The sequence below is a fragment of the Corvus cornix genome, chromosome 2 (assembly GCF_000738735.6).
Source record: "Corvus cornix cornix isolate S_Up_H32 chromosome 2, ASM73873v5, whole genome shotgun sequence".
In the NCBI taxonomy this organism is placed as follows: Eukaryota; Metazoa; Chordata; class Aves; order Passeriformes; family Corvidae; genus Corvus; species Corvus cornix.
Window position 1 is genome coordinate 80,373,003 of NC_046333.1, and position 14,875 is coordinate 80,387,877.

The 14,875-nt window shown below is 35.9% G+C and overlaps 1 protein-coding gene across 10 annotated transcripts in view; it reads left to right on the forward strand.

Annotated features, from left to right (window-relative positions):
• CTNND2 (catenin delta 2) overlaps nt 1-14,875 on the forward strand; it is a 655,093-nt gene that overhangs the window by 164,785 nt on the left and 475,433 nt on the right. Inside the window, exon 1 of one of the 10 annotated variants that reach the window (XM_039571907.1) lies at nt 13,135-13,197. The exons of the other annotated variants lie outside the window; for them this stretch is intronic. The gene's annotated coding sequence lies outside the window, so the exon portion shown is untranslated. Of the gene's footprint in view, nt 1-13,134; nt 13,198-14,875 lie in introns of those variants that run through there. 10 annotated transcript variants of the gene reach the window in all.

Here is a 14,875-nt window from a genome sequence, read left to right on the forward strand (position 1 = left end):
TTTGGTTTTTGTTTTTTTAAAATGGAGAGGTTCTGATCTGTTGCTTTTTCATGGTTGATCTTTATTGTATGAATCACAACTACTGGTGGTTCCCTCAACTTAAACGATACTCTGAAGGAAAGAAACGCCTGAAAGGAAAGAACAGAGGACAAGATTACCATTTTACACAAATGCATACTGTGGCAGGGAGGGTGGCTGAGTTGGGTGGAAAATATAGTTATAAAATTTGAATGAGATCAAATCAAAGTCTCAAGCAGAATTTGAAAATGAGCTGTAGGCCTGAAAAATTAAGTTTTTTGGAGTACATTTACATTTTCTTAAGAATGTTATCAAGATTTGAAAAAAGACACATAAAAATCTTGTTTCTAATGGCTTACGTTGGTGAAAGCAACTTTTGGATTCTCTGTTTTATTTGTTGTTGTGGGGCCTTTTTGCCCTCTGTTTTCCTTTTACCTTTTGCCCCAGAGATGGTTCCTAGGGAAATAGTACACTGTTCTGGTGCTTTTAACTGCATGGTCTACGATTGGCATCTGATACAGAGGCAAGGCCTGCTTTGAGAACTTACCTAGCTGTCTGTTTGCTGTTTTATATTTCCCTTGCAAGGACATCTCTGAAATTCTTGGTGATGTAGGGGAAGTGCAATATCATCTCATTGCCATCAGTTTTATTAATAGCAAGTAGTACATATGGCTATGCAGAAGCATTCTCTGGTGAACCGTACTTCTGCTAAATGGATTTGCTTAGATTATTGTATAAATCCTCCTTTAGGAGCGTAAGGAGCAGCTATTCACATACATACCCAGCCAGCTTTCTTAAATATTTTGCTTATAATGTTTGCATCATGTCTACTAAGTAGTATGAAGATAATTCAAACAACGTATTAAGATGCAAGATGATTCACCAGCAGTGAGCTACAGATGGCCTATTATTGAATTACTAAGTAACAGTGGGAAGGCCGGGAGAATAATTATGGCATTTACCTGCACAGGGGCCAGCAAACTGTTCAGACCTAGTTGTCTGAGAGGCAGCCTTGCTGTTTTGCACACTAAACTTTTTCTTTTTTTTCCCACTTACTCGCTATCAGAAGGCAACTGACAAAAAGAAGCCCTTTTCACACTGGGTTAGAAAAGATAAAGAGTCTGTTAAGGGCATTCTCCAGACTTCTTCTTTCATATCAAGGTTCCAGACAGTATAAATAGTTACAGTCAAAGTTAACATTATGCACAAGAGATCATAGCCATGGTATGTAGCATCTCACCAAAAGGATGTGAGCAGTTTCTTGCAGGAAAAAAAATTGAAAAAAAAATGCTTTTCTGGAATTTAGCTCAAGTGTCTGACAGACTGAATTCAATTTTTTCCTTTTTATCATCTTTGATGTATTCTCATGTATTGTGCTTTTCTATTTATGATCTAAGTGTCATATAGATAAGCACTTCACATATAAATTCATCAGAAGGATCAAATGAGTATGTAGCAATCTATAGTTACTATAGCAGAGAGTATAATTATCCATACCCAATCTATAATTGAGAAAGAAAATAATGGATTTTTAAAATAAAAAATAACACCTAGGCAATTATCTGGGAAGTTTGCATTGTTTAAAATGTATTTTGATGACTGTGTCTTATAATTTTAATCCTTTTTACTCAAAATTTAGGTAGAAATGAATTACGCAAACTCATTTTCTTTTTAACAGTTTGACTACCTGTTTGTAAAATGTCTGCACTCCCCAAGGTGCATTTCAGGATGTTTTCTATGTTAGAAAACAGCAGAAAGCCTGATCACTCAGTAGTTTTTATTGACTGTGCATTTCTGTCTCTCTTGGTGAATTACTTTTGTCTCAGATTCCCTCGAGTTCATTCAAGTAGCAGAATTACACAGTCCTGTTCAATGTCAACAGGTGCACCCGAATTTTATCTCTTTAAATAATTCATTGTTGTTTGAAACTCTTTTTGTAAACAACATCTGACAGTAGAAGACTGCTCATTTTCTTTTTATTCTTTGCTCAGAAATGTCACTCAATCACACATTTGATTACATAGTTTAAGTATGAATTTATTATTAAGCACATGTCACAAATTCCTCATTCTGCATAATATATTGAGCCAAACAGATGCATATAGTATGTGTTTATGCGTTTTATTTTATTGGAATAAGAAACTAATGTTTGACTGTAGATTAAAGCCTTTTCTTTCACTTTATTGTCTCAAAAACCACAATTTAAGGCATAAAGACTAGGAGAGGATGATCAAATGGATGGCTTGTTTGCTGTGGCTAATGACTTTTAATGGAAGAAGCTTTTTTAAATGGTGGAAAATGATTGATTTAAAATAAAGCCTATTCTTCTCACTTTTTTTTCCTCATAGTCTAAATGCTTCCCCCAAGCTGCTGCAGATGGTCACAGTCTTTTTTCAAATTTTTTTTGTCTTGCATTTCCACAGCATTAGGCTTGATTATTTCTGTTGAATTGCATTAGGGAACCCAACATCAACACTCATTTGCAATATCCAAGTAAGATGATGCAGTATGATAGCTTGCTCTCAAAAGAAGGTCATTATTTTTCCTGTAACCCTTTGTACAGGTATGCTATGGCTAGACATTTTAGCAGAAATTCCAACAGCTCCTTTTAGTAAGGGAGGCTGCTGTTGGCAAAGGTTTAATATTATAAGCTTTCACAGTGTATTTAGTTTTTATGTCTTTTTCTGCATTAACATAATTCCATATAGTATTGGATAGAGTTTATATTGTTCATTTAAAGATTAGTATAATCTGTCATTTCACATTGTTTCATTTTGTTTGTTTCATGGAATCATTAAAAAATTAAGCTAGAGGAGACCTATGAGGTCATCTCATTCGTCCATAGAGTCCAAAGGTGGAAGTAACTCTACAACTAAATTATTATTGCCATTAAGTAAAACATCATTTTTCAGTTCTAACTTTCCCTGCTTCAAATGTTTGATTAACTTAATCATAAGCAATTTGCAGGTTCTTTCTCATACGTAAAAGTATTGGCAGTACTGCAGTTTTAGGTTTTTCTGCCTGAACTGTATTTTCATCTAGTACACTGAGTGATATACTGATCTCACTTTCTATCTTCCCCTAAATTATTAGGGGGACACAGAATTCATGTGAGTTTTAATGCTTGGCCAAACCTAAGCTCTTCAGTTCAGCTTTTTTAATAAAAGTTATACTAATGCTAATGCTAATACCAATACTACTAAAAACATAATAATTAAGTAGTCAGGGCTTCTTATAATAACCATTGTTTCAGTGGCACTCTGTTCCCAGCCCTTCATAAAATACTAAGAAAACCCCGTACCTTCATGTCTCCCTAGATGTTGCAAATTTAGTCAAGGCAAACAAAACAATTCTGAATTTAGCAACTGAAGAAAGAGAAAAAAAGAAGGTGGTGTTGCCAAGGAGAAAAAGGTAGTATTTTTAGCATAAGGTATTTTTTAAAAAAACAGTGCTTTCAGAATGAGAGACTGAGAGGCATGATGATACGTACAAGAAAAACCCAAAACAAAACAAAACACCCCAAACTTCCCAAAACCCAATGAAAACCCCCAAAAATTCAAGAGGGAAAATATGTTTGTTACACATGGAAAAATTTATGAAGTGAGAATGTCAAATGAGAAAAGAAATGTAGAAGCAAACTTATTTTGACCTGTTGAAGTTTTTATATTTTCAAGAGTTGTTGTTAGTATAAGAAGCTCTTGAGTGGGGCTGGTAAATGAAGCATACGTGCTGCTGAAGCAGAGAGTTTTATGTGTTAATTCAAGGAGGAATCTCCCTGAAGAGTAGAACAGTTTTTGTCTTGTCTTAGGTCATGGTATCACAGGGAACCTAAAAGAAGAAGTAGCACTGTTGGTGAAAGGATGAGGAAGAAGCTGAAAATGTAATTTTCAGTTTTATCTTTATGTAATCCCACTCCAAGTGTTGTGTGGAAGTGGTAATGGGAAGCCTACTAACATGCAGGATGTTATTGTCTTGGGTATTGTAAAAAAGGGGTTTGACATGTACTGGATTTCTCCCCCCTTCCCATTTCTCCTTCCTTCATTTTTTTTTTTCCCAAATTTTGTTTCAGACATCCAGGGTCAATGGTGCAAGGTGTGGTTCTAGACACTGCTGTCACTGTACTCCAGCTGCCTGTACACACATTAGGAGTGGCATTCTGTCATAGCACAGTCTCCAGGAGCCTTAAGGCATCTTGATAGTGGCTTTATACAAGTGCTTAGTGTTCCTTTGCTACTGTCATCTGGTCTCACTTATTCTATTAATGAAAATTTCAACTCAGAAAGGTTTATTTATGCTTATGAGGAACAATATCTGATACTTGGAAGATAAATAAAAAGCTATAACTCTTGGGGGTCTTTTTTAATTTTAAGCTTTTGCACTACTTGGCAGTACATACATATTACCTGCTGACATTATACATGCAGATGCAGATTTGGTGTATGCACATTGCCTGTAAGAGTGCAGGAAATGAGCTAATTAAACCTGGTTTTGTTTTTTTTTTTTTAACAATTATAGTCATTGGTGCACTCCATATGTCTTGTGTATTTAGATCTTTTTATAATGTTAGGTCATGCTTCCATTCTCTGGACACTTGCTTCAGTGCCTTTTTATTTTCCTATACAGGAAACTGTCAGTGGCATAAATCTCTGTAAATTTTCCAGATGATATCCAGGCTGAAGGGCACCTCAAAGGGAATTTATTCCAGCCTCCTACTGAAATACACCTTTGTCCTTCACGTCCCAGAAATTTGCTCCAAGAGAAGTTGTTCCATGATTTTCCCTTGGGCTGAAATGGGGCTGACTGGCTTTTTTATGACTTCACTCAGCTCTTTAGCAGCCTTGGATGATGTGTGCAAGAGATCCTACAGACTTGATGAGTTCTCACAAGTAATCCCTTACTTGATAGCAATTCCTCCCCTCCTTGAACCCTACCTCTTAGTGCAGAGGTCCTGAAGCCTCAGCAGTATCCACTGGCACAATCCCAAGGTGTTTGTGTTTAAACTTTCAGTGTAGCACTAGAAGATCTAGGTAGCTGCTTGCTAGCTCAGAGCTCTGCAAGTCACTGCCCAAGGAAAGGAGGTGGGGTGCAAAGTGAACTAAAGAACTGTGGGAGTCCCTTTTCAGGAGCAAGGGGGAAAGGCTTTGCTTGTCAGCAGAGGTGCTGCAAGTAGGCGCTACAAGACAGAATGGAAAGAGGACTTGAAAAAGGTGTGAATGTAGTGTCCATGGCTTGGGAGAGAGGGCAACTTCTTGGTGAGAGTTAAACCAAGGACAGAACTAGTTAATTATGCCCATGGAAGAGAACCCTCTCCACACACAAGGAAGTCTTGTCTCTCTCTGCCGAGTGAGAGAAGAGCTTCCATCTTATTTTCCACACTGTATCCGACTCTCAAGAGGTATCACCTCCCTCTCCCATGAGTGGCTGTGGGTCTTCTGTGTTAGGATGGATAATCACACTGTGAAAGGTCATAATCTGAGGAGTGTGAGGAGTCCTCACACAGAAATGTTTTCTATTCTACAAAGTGTTTCTGCACTGTACAGAGCAGTTACGGCCAAGTGCCCTGGTGCACCTACCACTAGGCTAAAGGGATTCATTGTATGGCCATGCACTTCCCAGCTCATGATGATCCATTGACACATCTGGGTCTATGCTTCCTGTGTCACCTGCATTGTGTCCCCAGGATAAATATGTAAGGAATGCATGTAGGAGTAAAACTTCAGTGATGGATGGTGTTGTCTTTTCAGGTTCTCCCTCGTGGCAAGCCTGGAAGTTTGGGTTCAAACAACCTGCAGAGCTCAGATCATCCCTTATAAGATGGAGGGTTCAGTGATGTGCTCCTGTCTGAATTAAAGATTAAAGTCATACCTAAAATGCTTTTACTTGTTGGATTATGATTATTATTCCTTGTTTTCAAGAAACTTGACATCACCTTTTTTTGAAGCATTCCTCTCACAGTAGACTGCAGTCATAAGTTACAAACCTGCAGCTGCTGTCATCAGGCTGAACCACTTCCCAAGACACTTTCAGTCCTCTTTTACAGGTTAAAATACATAAATAGTATCATATTGTTGGGGCGCGAAGTCACTTTTCTTTTTCCAAGAGTGGGAAGAGGTAGCCATTAACTGATAGAACAGAAGTTAGTTAAATGTAGAAAATTGTAAGAGGTAATAGTAGCAAAAATTAGTTTAACCAAAGGTGGTTGCAGTAGAAGAAAGTGCAGGTAAAGAAAATAAAGGTTTTCAGAGCAGAAAATGCATGTGGCTGAAGAAGGAACAGCAGAGTTGAAGAAAAAGTTGAGGATTTTCAGTCATTGGCAGTCACTTGGTGTAGTGGAGAAGCCTCCTCATGTTTGCTGTGCTTTACAAACTTTTAGTGGTGCTGAAGTTGCATGTGGCAGTGTCAGCTCTGTAGGAGTTTGGACCTAATTATCCCCACCAAAGTTGTAGAGCACTTTGGTGCAGTACTTCTAGTTGATTTTTCTAAAATCTAATTTGTTCTCAAAACTGCTCTGAGAACTGAGCAAGCACATAGGAAACACAGTGAAGTGAACCAGAAAATTTGGTTTGAGATTACACTGTTTGTCCAAATGGGATTGCTAATGTACTCACAGCCTCTCTCAAAAATGGGTAAAAAACTGGCAAAAAAGCATATTTTGTTTGTATGCTTGTATTCTACCAAAAGAATGGAGAAATTACCTTTTCCTGTAAATTAAAAAAAAAAAACAAAACCAAAAAAACAATCCAAAAAACCAAACACCCAACAAGCACAAAACATCTCTGTTTAATTAAGTTTTCCAGCTATCATTCTTCTTAAGTATGTGTTCAAGCATTGGACTTGCAACACCCTTGCTTTTACACTTGCATTCACTGTATTGTTTCCGGCAATCGAGGATGTTTAATGGATTTACTCAGCTTCAAATTACATTTGAATCATAGGCTCACATCATAATATGCTTGACTAAAAATCTACATTTACATAAACTTGTCTTTCTCAACAGTTTACTGTACAAACATGAGTATTTCTTTGCAAGCTTAAAAGGTTACTTCATTTATATCTGACACTTGAATTTCTCCATTTGTTTAATAAAACAGTGTCAGCTGTGTATAAGCTCGTAATCAAGAGACAAAAAGAATATTTTAAAATGAGATAGTAGTTCAAACCTGTTGAGCCATAGTTAATTCTCCTTGTCTTCTTAACTTCCTATTCTAAGGTAACTTGTTTTGTAATACAATAGAATCAATGCTGCTCGAAACAAAGGCAAAAGAAAAGATGGAATTAAATCAACTTTCTGGCCTTCTTAACCTTGCTCTCCCCCAGTCAATGTAATTTGTTCTTTGTATAGACTAATTAATTGTTTGCAAAGCACTTCTCTGATAAGTGTTAAATAAATGCTTAATATTAATATTACAAGTATATTTCTTTGCAATTCACTCATTTAATTGACCTCTGTTTTACTACAGCTTATAATGACAATCAATTAATACTTTTTCAGCCTTCACTGATCTTCTTTCATCCCACACTGTGTTTTCTAACTGTTTTTCATCTCAAATCCCTTTAGAAGATACGAATAAACGTAAAATTGCTCAAAGTTATTTTAGCTTCCCCCTCCTTTTCTCAAGCTCTCCACAGATTTGCAAGATTTTTACAGTATTTCAGTTACAGAAATTCAAAATAAGCACACTTATTAAGTCATATAGCTTAAATGATGATGATCAACTGAAGTGAAATGCAACAATTTCAATAGTTATCAGTATATTTGAGAGGAGTGCAAAAAACCCCTCAGGTGTTCTGCTCTTTTCAGTGGTAAAAGGGAAGTGAAACAGTCCTAATCCTTTTTATTCATCACATGTAGAATAACTGGTCAGTTCTATATTTTGGATGCAACACTCTACAGCAGAAATAAATTTCTAAGAAATATTTTCATCTCTTTTTGTCATAATTTATTTTTTATTTTTCTTATTGCAGTACTCCTTAAAATGTTGGTTTCATAATATCCATCATGGTAGCCTTAGGAAGACTCTTAGCTTGCTTATGACTTTTTTTTTTTAAACAAAATTTTAACTCCATTTCATGGGGTCCTTTTTCATAGAGTTGTAAAGGTGATTTGCCATGGACTGTGACACTTATTAAAATCTCTTCTCTGTGATACTTTATTTGATGCTTTAGACAACTCATTTTCCAAGATGTTTTCTGCATTTGGTATTTCTAACTCTGCATGTTCCTTGTCAAAGTTATTAACTAGGAGCTGGGTTTGTTTTACTTTTAATGGCATATTCCCCTGGAATAGGGAAGTGTTTTGTATCAACTATGTGTACTAGAATGGAAATTCCCAATTATGCCATTCTTTTTCTGATTCTTATTCTTGTGAATAATTCGTAACAGTGAAAACCTGCTTGTCCATGGGATGGGATACATCACAATTCCATCGCACAAAATAAGAGCAGCAATTTGTGAAACTGGCTAAGAGCAAAAATGAGAAAGGCCTATCAAGATGAATGAAAAACACAGAAGAAATGAAAACATCAGTAAGTGTGATAGGTTTTAAGGTTTCTTTAGTCTGTGGTCATATTCCAGAATTACAAGTAGCTCAGAAAATCACAACTAAAAAAACCCATCCTGCCACAGCAAATCGTGACCAGAAAAAGGAAGAAAGAGTATTCTTAGAGTTCTCAGATCGTAAGTGTGGAGAGGTGACTTTTTGAGCTTAAGTTAATAATTGAAAGATCCTTTTTGCACCTGATCTGTTAAATAAAGGTTAATGAAATGATCTCTATAAAATATCAGATTATTATTTATTGCGTTGAAATGGATTAAAATATAAGTTAATAAAAATTATATAGGTGCTGTTTCTAAGTAGCTGATTTCATAACAGTGAAAACCATTAAAAGGCATATTATCTGGAAAAAATGACTTAAGAAAGAAAGATAAATAATAATTGGGAAGCAATTAATTTTCCAGACAGCTAGAACATAATGCCAGTTAGAAATAAACTGGGATAGAAAAGAGCAGCATCAAGAAAAATGCAATCTGAAGGCAGTTTCCAAGTATATAAATATGTGTATGTGTACACACCCAAATAGATTAAAAGTTTAAGCCATTGGATGTAAATACAATCTGATGGAATCAGAAACATTTAGAAAATAGCTGGTAAGAACTATAAACAGAAGTGTAACAAGGAAAGTTAAGGCAACAAAAGAGTGGTTTTTGAAATGTAACAGGAGCTGATATTGCACAGCATATTAACAGTCAAAAAGTTACTTCAGCTAATGGGGTGCTTATTGTTATTAGTATTACTACTACAATGTTCAAAGAGGAAACAGAATCATTGCTGTTTAATTAAGAACTGAAGAAACAAGATGATTATCCTTTTTTTAAAAAATTGAATTCAAATTGCATTAATAAACATGACAGAAATAGTAGAATAGGCTTTCCTAATATACTTGATTTAATATTATCTCTATGCTAAGAAATAAAAATAGAGTGCATTAAATGATTTGAAAACCAGGCTTTTGATGAATTTCAGATGTATCAGGGAAAAGCCTTCAAATGCCTCTAGGTATAGTGGACAGCGAAAAAGCTTTCTCTTTTTTCTGTAAGTTTTTTTGGTAGTGTCCCAGATGACAAAACAAGCTTGTTGCTTTAGATATTTGCAGGTACCTTAAGGATGGATACTACTGTTGGAAAAGGCTTATTATTGGTAAAGGAGCAGTCATGGCTAGCGAATTTACAGACGGGTTAATCAATGTTATCTGTGAAGGGACAAAGAAGAAGTCATGCATGATAGATGGATAGATAGATATGGATATATAGATATATCTTTGTATCTTGTATACACAAAGATTTCAGACCATACTTAAAAGTAGTCAGTTTTATTGGGGAAATGATTGGAAGTCAGGATGGGACAGTTTCAAGTGTGACTTTAAAGCCAAGCGTGTTACTTAGTTGGAGTGGAGTGATTATTTTAAGAGTATCTTTGTTTTTAATTCAAGTCCTACAGGAGTTTACTACCTAGTTCTTTTGTGTCAACAGTTCAAGAAAGATGCTGATAAACTTGAGAGTATTTACAGAATGAGAATGACCAAAGATCAAGAAAACTTCCTCTGTGGTAAAAGATTCATGGAACTTGATCTGATTTGTTTATCAAGAGGATGATAAACTGGAAAAAAGATACCTGATAACAGGGTTAATCTGTAGTCCACCAGAAGTAAATCATCCAAACTTGGAAATTGAAGCTATGAAAATTCAGACTCAGGTAAAAAATTGTTAATAATAAAAGTATAAACGATTAAAAGAATTTGATAAACTGTTACAAGAATTATCACATATCAAGATTATTCTACTGCGTGTACTGTGTTTTAAAATGAATGCTTAGTTCAGAGAAACCTTGTAAGTTCTTTTGTTTTGGAAGCCAAAGGGGATATAGTTACTTACTACAAAATATTTTCACCAGCCCTTGATAATATATAAATAAGAACTCAAATGTCACTGTTCAAAACAATTTTATTACTCAATTTTATTACTTTTATTAACAATTGTATTAATCCTTCATAATACAGAAGGATTAGATTCACTGATTTATAGCAGTTCCATTTGTACTTGATATAATCAGTGTTACATCAAGCTAGTACAAACTTTGACCTACCTCAGTGTCCAGACTTCAAACAGCCATAAGCATGTGTGTAGAAAAAGGAATACGAGAGTTATGTATATACTGATGAGAGATCTGTGGCTTATGAGGCACATATTGACTCTAATGGTGAATCTCTTTTGTGGGGAAATGGAAAAAGAAGAGGAGAGGAACGAGAGAGAAAGGACAAACTCCCCCAGTAGGCAGGAGAAGTGCTGGGGGACCCCACACTGTTAAGCTCTCTGCATGCATGTATTGATTGCCCAAATATAAAGCAGGAGCCACAGTCAAAAGAGGAGAAGGAAGGAGTGACCAGTGATAGTTCCTTCCCTTCACCACAAAAACACTGTTAGGGTCTGCAGCAGGTAAAAGGCTGTAGGAATAACACCACAAGAGCAATTGCATAAGAACAGCAGAGAAAATGCTGCCACTGAGGCTCTAAAAAGCACTTCCCTCACAGCTTGAGGAAAGGGATCCAGACCCACAGCTGAGGGGCTCTTAGGCCATTCAAAAAGCAAAGCATCAAAAGCACAAAATACCTCTTGGTCTGTGTCATGGACACAAAAGGGATCCAGACCCACAGCTGAGGGGCTCTTAGGCCCTTCAAAAAGCAAAGCATCAAAAGCACAAAATCCCTCTTGGTCTGTGTCATGGACACAAGTATTTAATCTATCTCTAGTCGTCTGTAAGCTGTTCTTCCCTTTCTGAAACCCAGTTATGATGTTTTACAGTCATTCAATGCACTGGCTGCTTTTCATCATTGAGTAACACTATATTAGCTGCATTAGTAGTCAGTCATTAAATTTCACCATGTCTTGGTTTGAACATAATAAGATCTATGATTTTTTTCTGCAATACTTTCTTCCAATTTGGACATTGCTGTTTGTTCCTGTTCAACATGTCGTTCTCCTTTACTCCTTCTTAAACAGTTGTCCTTTCTAAATATGGAGTGAATTGTTCATTTAATTCTTGAGACATATATTGATAGCCTTTAATTTTGTCCCCAACCTCACTTGATCACACTAAGACCTTCCTTGTTCACTTCTGTAGTTAAAAGTTGTATCCATATTCAGACATTTAAAAATTAAGTGAAATGTGTCTTAATGATTACTGACTAAGGAAGTAAATTTTTTGAAGGATAGAAAAAAATAGAGAGTGTTAAAACTTAGTGACTTAATTTCATTTTGATTTAAAGCAAAGAACCATGAACAAGAATAAAAGGCATCTTTCTATACTACAATAAATATTTATGCAAGAAGGTGTTTGAAAGATGTGGAATGCCTAAGAGGGAACATTAAAAGGGCAGTTTAAATAATTCTTTAGAACTTCAAATAAACATGAGTGTGTTTTTACATTTTATAAGCTGAATTGGTAATCTTGGCTGAGACAGAAGAGAAAATTTTATCATTTTATTCCACAGCAAATTGTAGAGAACTGATAAGCCTGGTGTGTAGGGTTTTTAGTTTGTTGGGGGGTTTTGTGTGTGCGGATGTGTGGATACTCACTCAATATAGGGATTTTTTGCTTTTTACATGCATGTTTCAGAAACTGCTGCAGGTATTCAATGAAATCAAAATAAGCCTGTACAAGAAAAACAAATAAATAACCACTGTTGGGTTTTGAGCCAGTGAGTACCTTAGGAATTTTACATTTGAAAGAGAGAAATTATGAGAGGAACAATAAATCTTATTTAAAATGACGTTTGAACTCTTATTTTTACACAGAATCATCTGATATAATCTGATATGAGAGAGTGTTTCTCTCCACGCAAAAAGACTGTAAATCTTTAGAAAGGAGGCAAACCCTTTTAAGAAAGATTGGCTGTCTTTTGCAATCTTCCCTCTTATATGATTACAAAAAAATAAATTTTAATAGAATCTGCACAAGATTTTTTCAGGGTTAGGATGTTTTTTTGGTTGGTTTTGGTTTGTGGTTTTGTTTTGTTTTGTTTTTTGGGGTTTTTTTGTTTGTTTGTGATTATTCTGTTTTCTATTCAACAGTTTGTTGGTTTTTTTCTAATCTGGGAGTTTGGATATCTCAAATTCCTCAATAAAAGTAAAAATATGACAAGGAAAGGAATTTAATTTACATTTATAGTAGGCAGTTGGCTTTTTAACACTTTTGACTTCTGTGGAACTGAGGACTGATGCTTGCCATTGAAATCAGAATACAATCCTTTAATCAGGCTGTCCCTAGTGGAGATCCAACTTGGGGTTTTGCCCTAGAACATAAATTCAGTTAGCTCAGCTGTTTATTTGCAGTATACTAACCCAGAAATACAAATGAAAAAGAACCGATCGAAGAAAACACAATGCTGATGGTATGAAGCCTGTGTCATCATATTAAATGGGTAAAGAAGGTGTATCTGGGGGGGGGTGGGGAGGGTATGAAGGTGTCACCAGATATAAACATATGTTAGTTTGTTCCTGAAAAAAGACAAGAAATGAAAGAGTTCATTGTTTTTATATTTTTTTCTTCCCCCAAACAGGGAGATAGAGAATAATACCAAAAGGCCTATTTTACCTGCAGGTGTCACACTTCATTATATTCAGGTTAGTTGCCCAGATTCATTTGATTTCGGTATTTAAAGCTGATTTGAAAATAATATAATACTTAATTCTTAAGGATTAGATACTATTATGAGGTTCTTATAGTTCCTTTTTTTCATGTTATGAAATATGAGTATAATCATCAACAAATGTAACTACTGGTATTATAAAATCTAGCTTTAACACATATCTTTGGATTGTGTAATGACTTACTCATTGAAACCAGCCCATTTTACATTGGTAGTAAAAAAATTCATTCAAGTAGGTAATTACAAGGGTAATAGAAAAATCTGGCAGGAAGCAAAAGCAGAAAAAAGAACAATGGTTTCAAACATTGAACAGTTGGCACAAAAAAAGGTTATTGGTGACAGCTAAATACAGAATAGGGACAAAGACAAGCAACTCTTGTTCACTGTGTTCCCACAAATGATCTCATAAGCACAACAGCTTAGCAGGAGCTTCTCAGTACACACAGCGGGGTCTAGCTGGTACCAAGAATATGCTACCCAAGGGTTGTACGAGGGCATTGTCAGCCTCCTCCGCTTCCCTGTGAGATGTCCTGAGGGAACCCCAAGGTGGGACACTGAGTTAAAGCTTATGGCAGTATTGGATCCTGGATAGCATCCTCTTCCAACAGAATGAAAGAGCTGGAAAGAGTGTTTCGTTGGTTTTAAATAGATGAAAAGGAAGTAGGAAGTTAAGAGGCAGGAGCCCACAAAAGGAACGGTGCAATGAAAAGAAAGTGAGGGGATTGAGGAGAGAGAGGGGAGAGGATAACATGAGGGGAGAATAAACAAGCTTTGCCATTTGGTCTGGAACTCAACTCCAGTTATGCCAATGAATGTCCTCTCCTGACTCTGTGCTAATCAAAGCTGGCAGAATTCTCTGGCAGTCAGATACTGGGGGGCACAAAAGGCCAGAAGCGCTTCCTCTAATGTAGGGAAATTCCCTCTCAGAAGTGGGAACCAGACAGTGTGACAGTATAACCTAAGCTGCAAATGCAATTTCAGTCTCAAATGCAGAATGCTGAACAATCAATACCGTCAAAAGCTACACTGGACATAGAAAATTACTGGCTAAGAGTCAAGTGTGATAAATACATTCATCAGGGACAGCACCTAGAATTTACTACACCAAAAATGGGTTCTGTAAGCAGTAGCAGGAAAATACTTGACCTCTGAAAAACAGACTCGCAAGGAAAATGGAATGATTTGAGGAAAACTCCATGACATCTGAAAGGTCTGCATTAGAGAGTAAAGAGATATGTAAGTGTTGAGTAATCCATACCTGAAAGTCATACTGAATACCTAAAATATGTGAGAAAGGAACAAAAATAATTGTAGCTTATTATAATTAAGAACACACTGAGAATATTAAAATGCAAAGAAGTAAAGAAAGAGACTGAACACTATTATTTAGTAGTAATGGTGTAGAATTGAAATAAAGAATGAAGTAGAGAGAACCAGTAAACTGGTGATGGCAACCATGAAAAGTAGAATTTCTAATTGGAAGGAGAGGCAAAGAAAAACAGAAGCTAGTCACCACACAAAAAGGCCTAAATGTGTAGTATTATGGCTGAAAATGTGGTATGAGATGCTTTGTTCCTTATGGAGGATAAATATGGATGTACTGCAAGTGAGAGGGGTTTTGAGAGGCAAGAGGCTAAAATCATAGAAGAAAA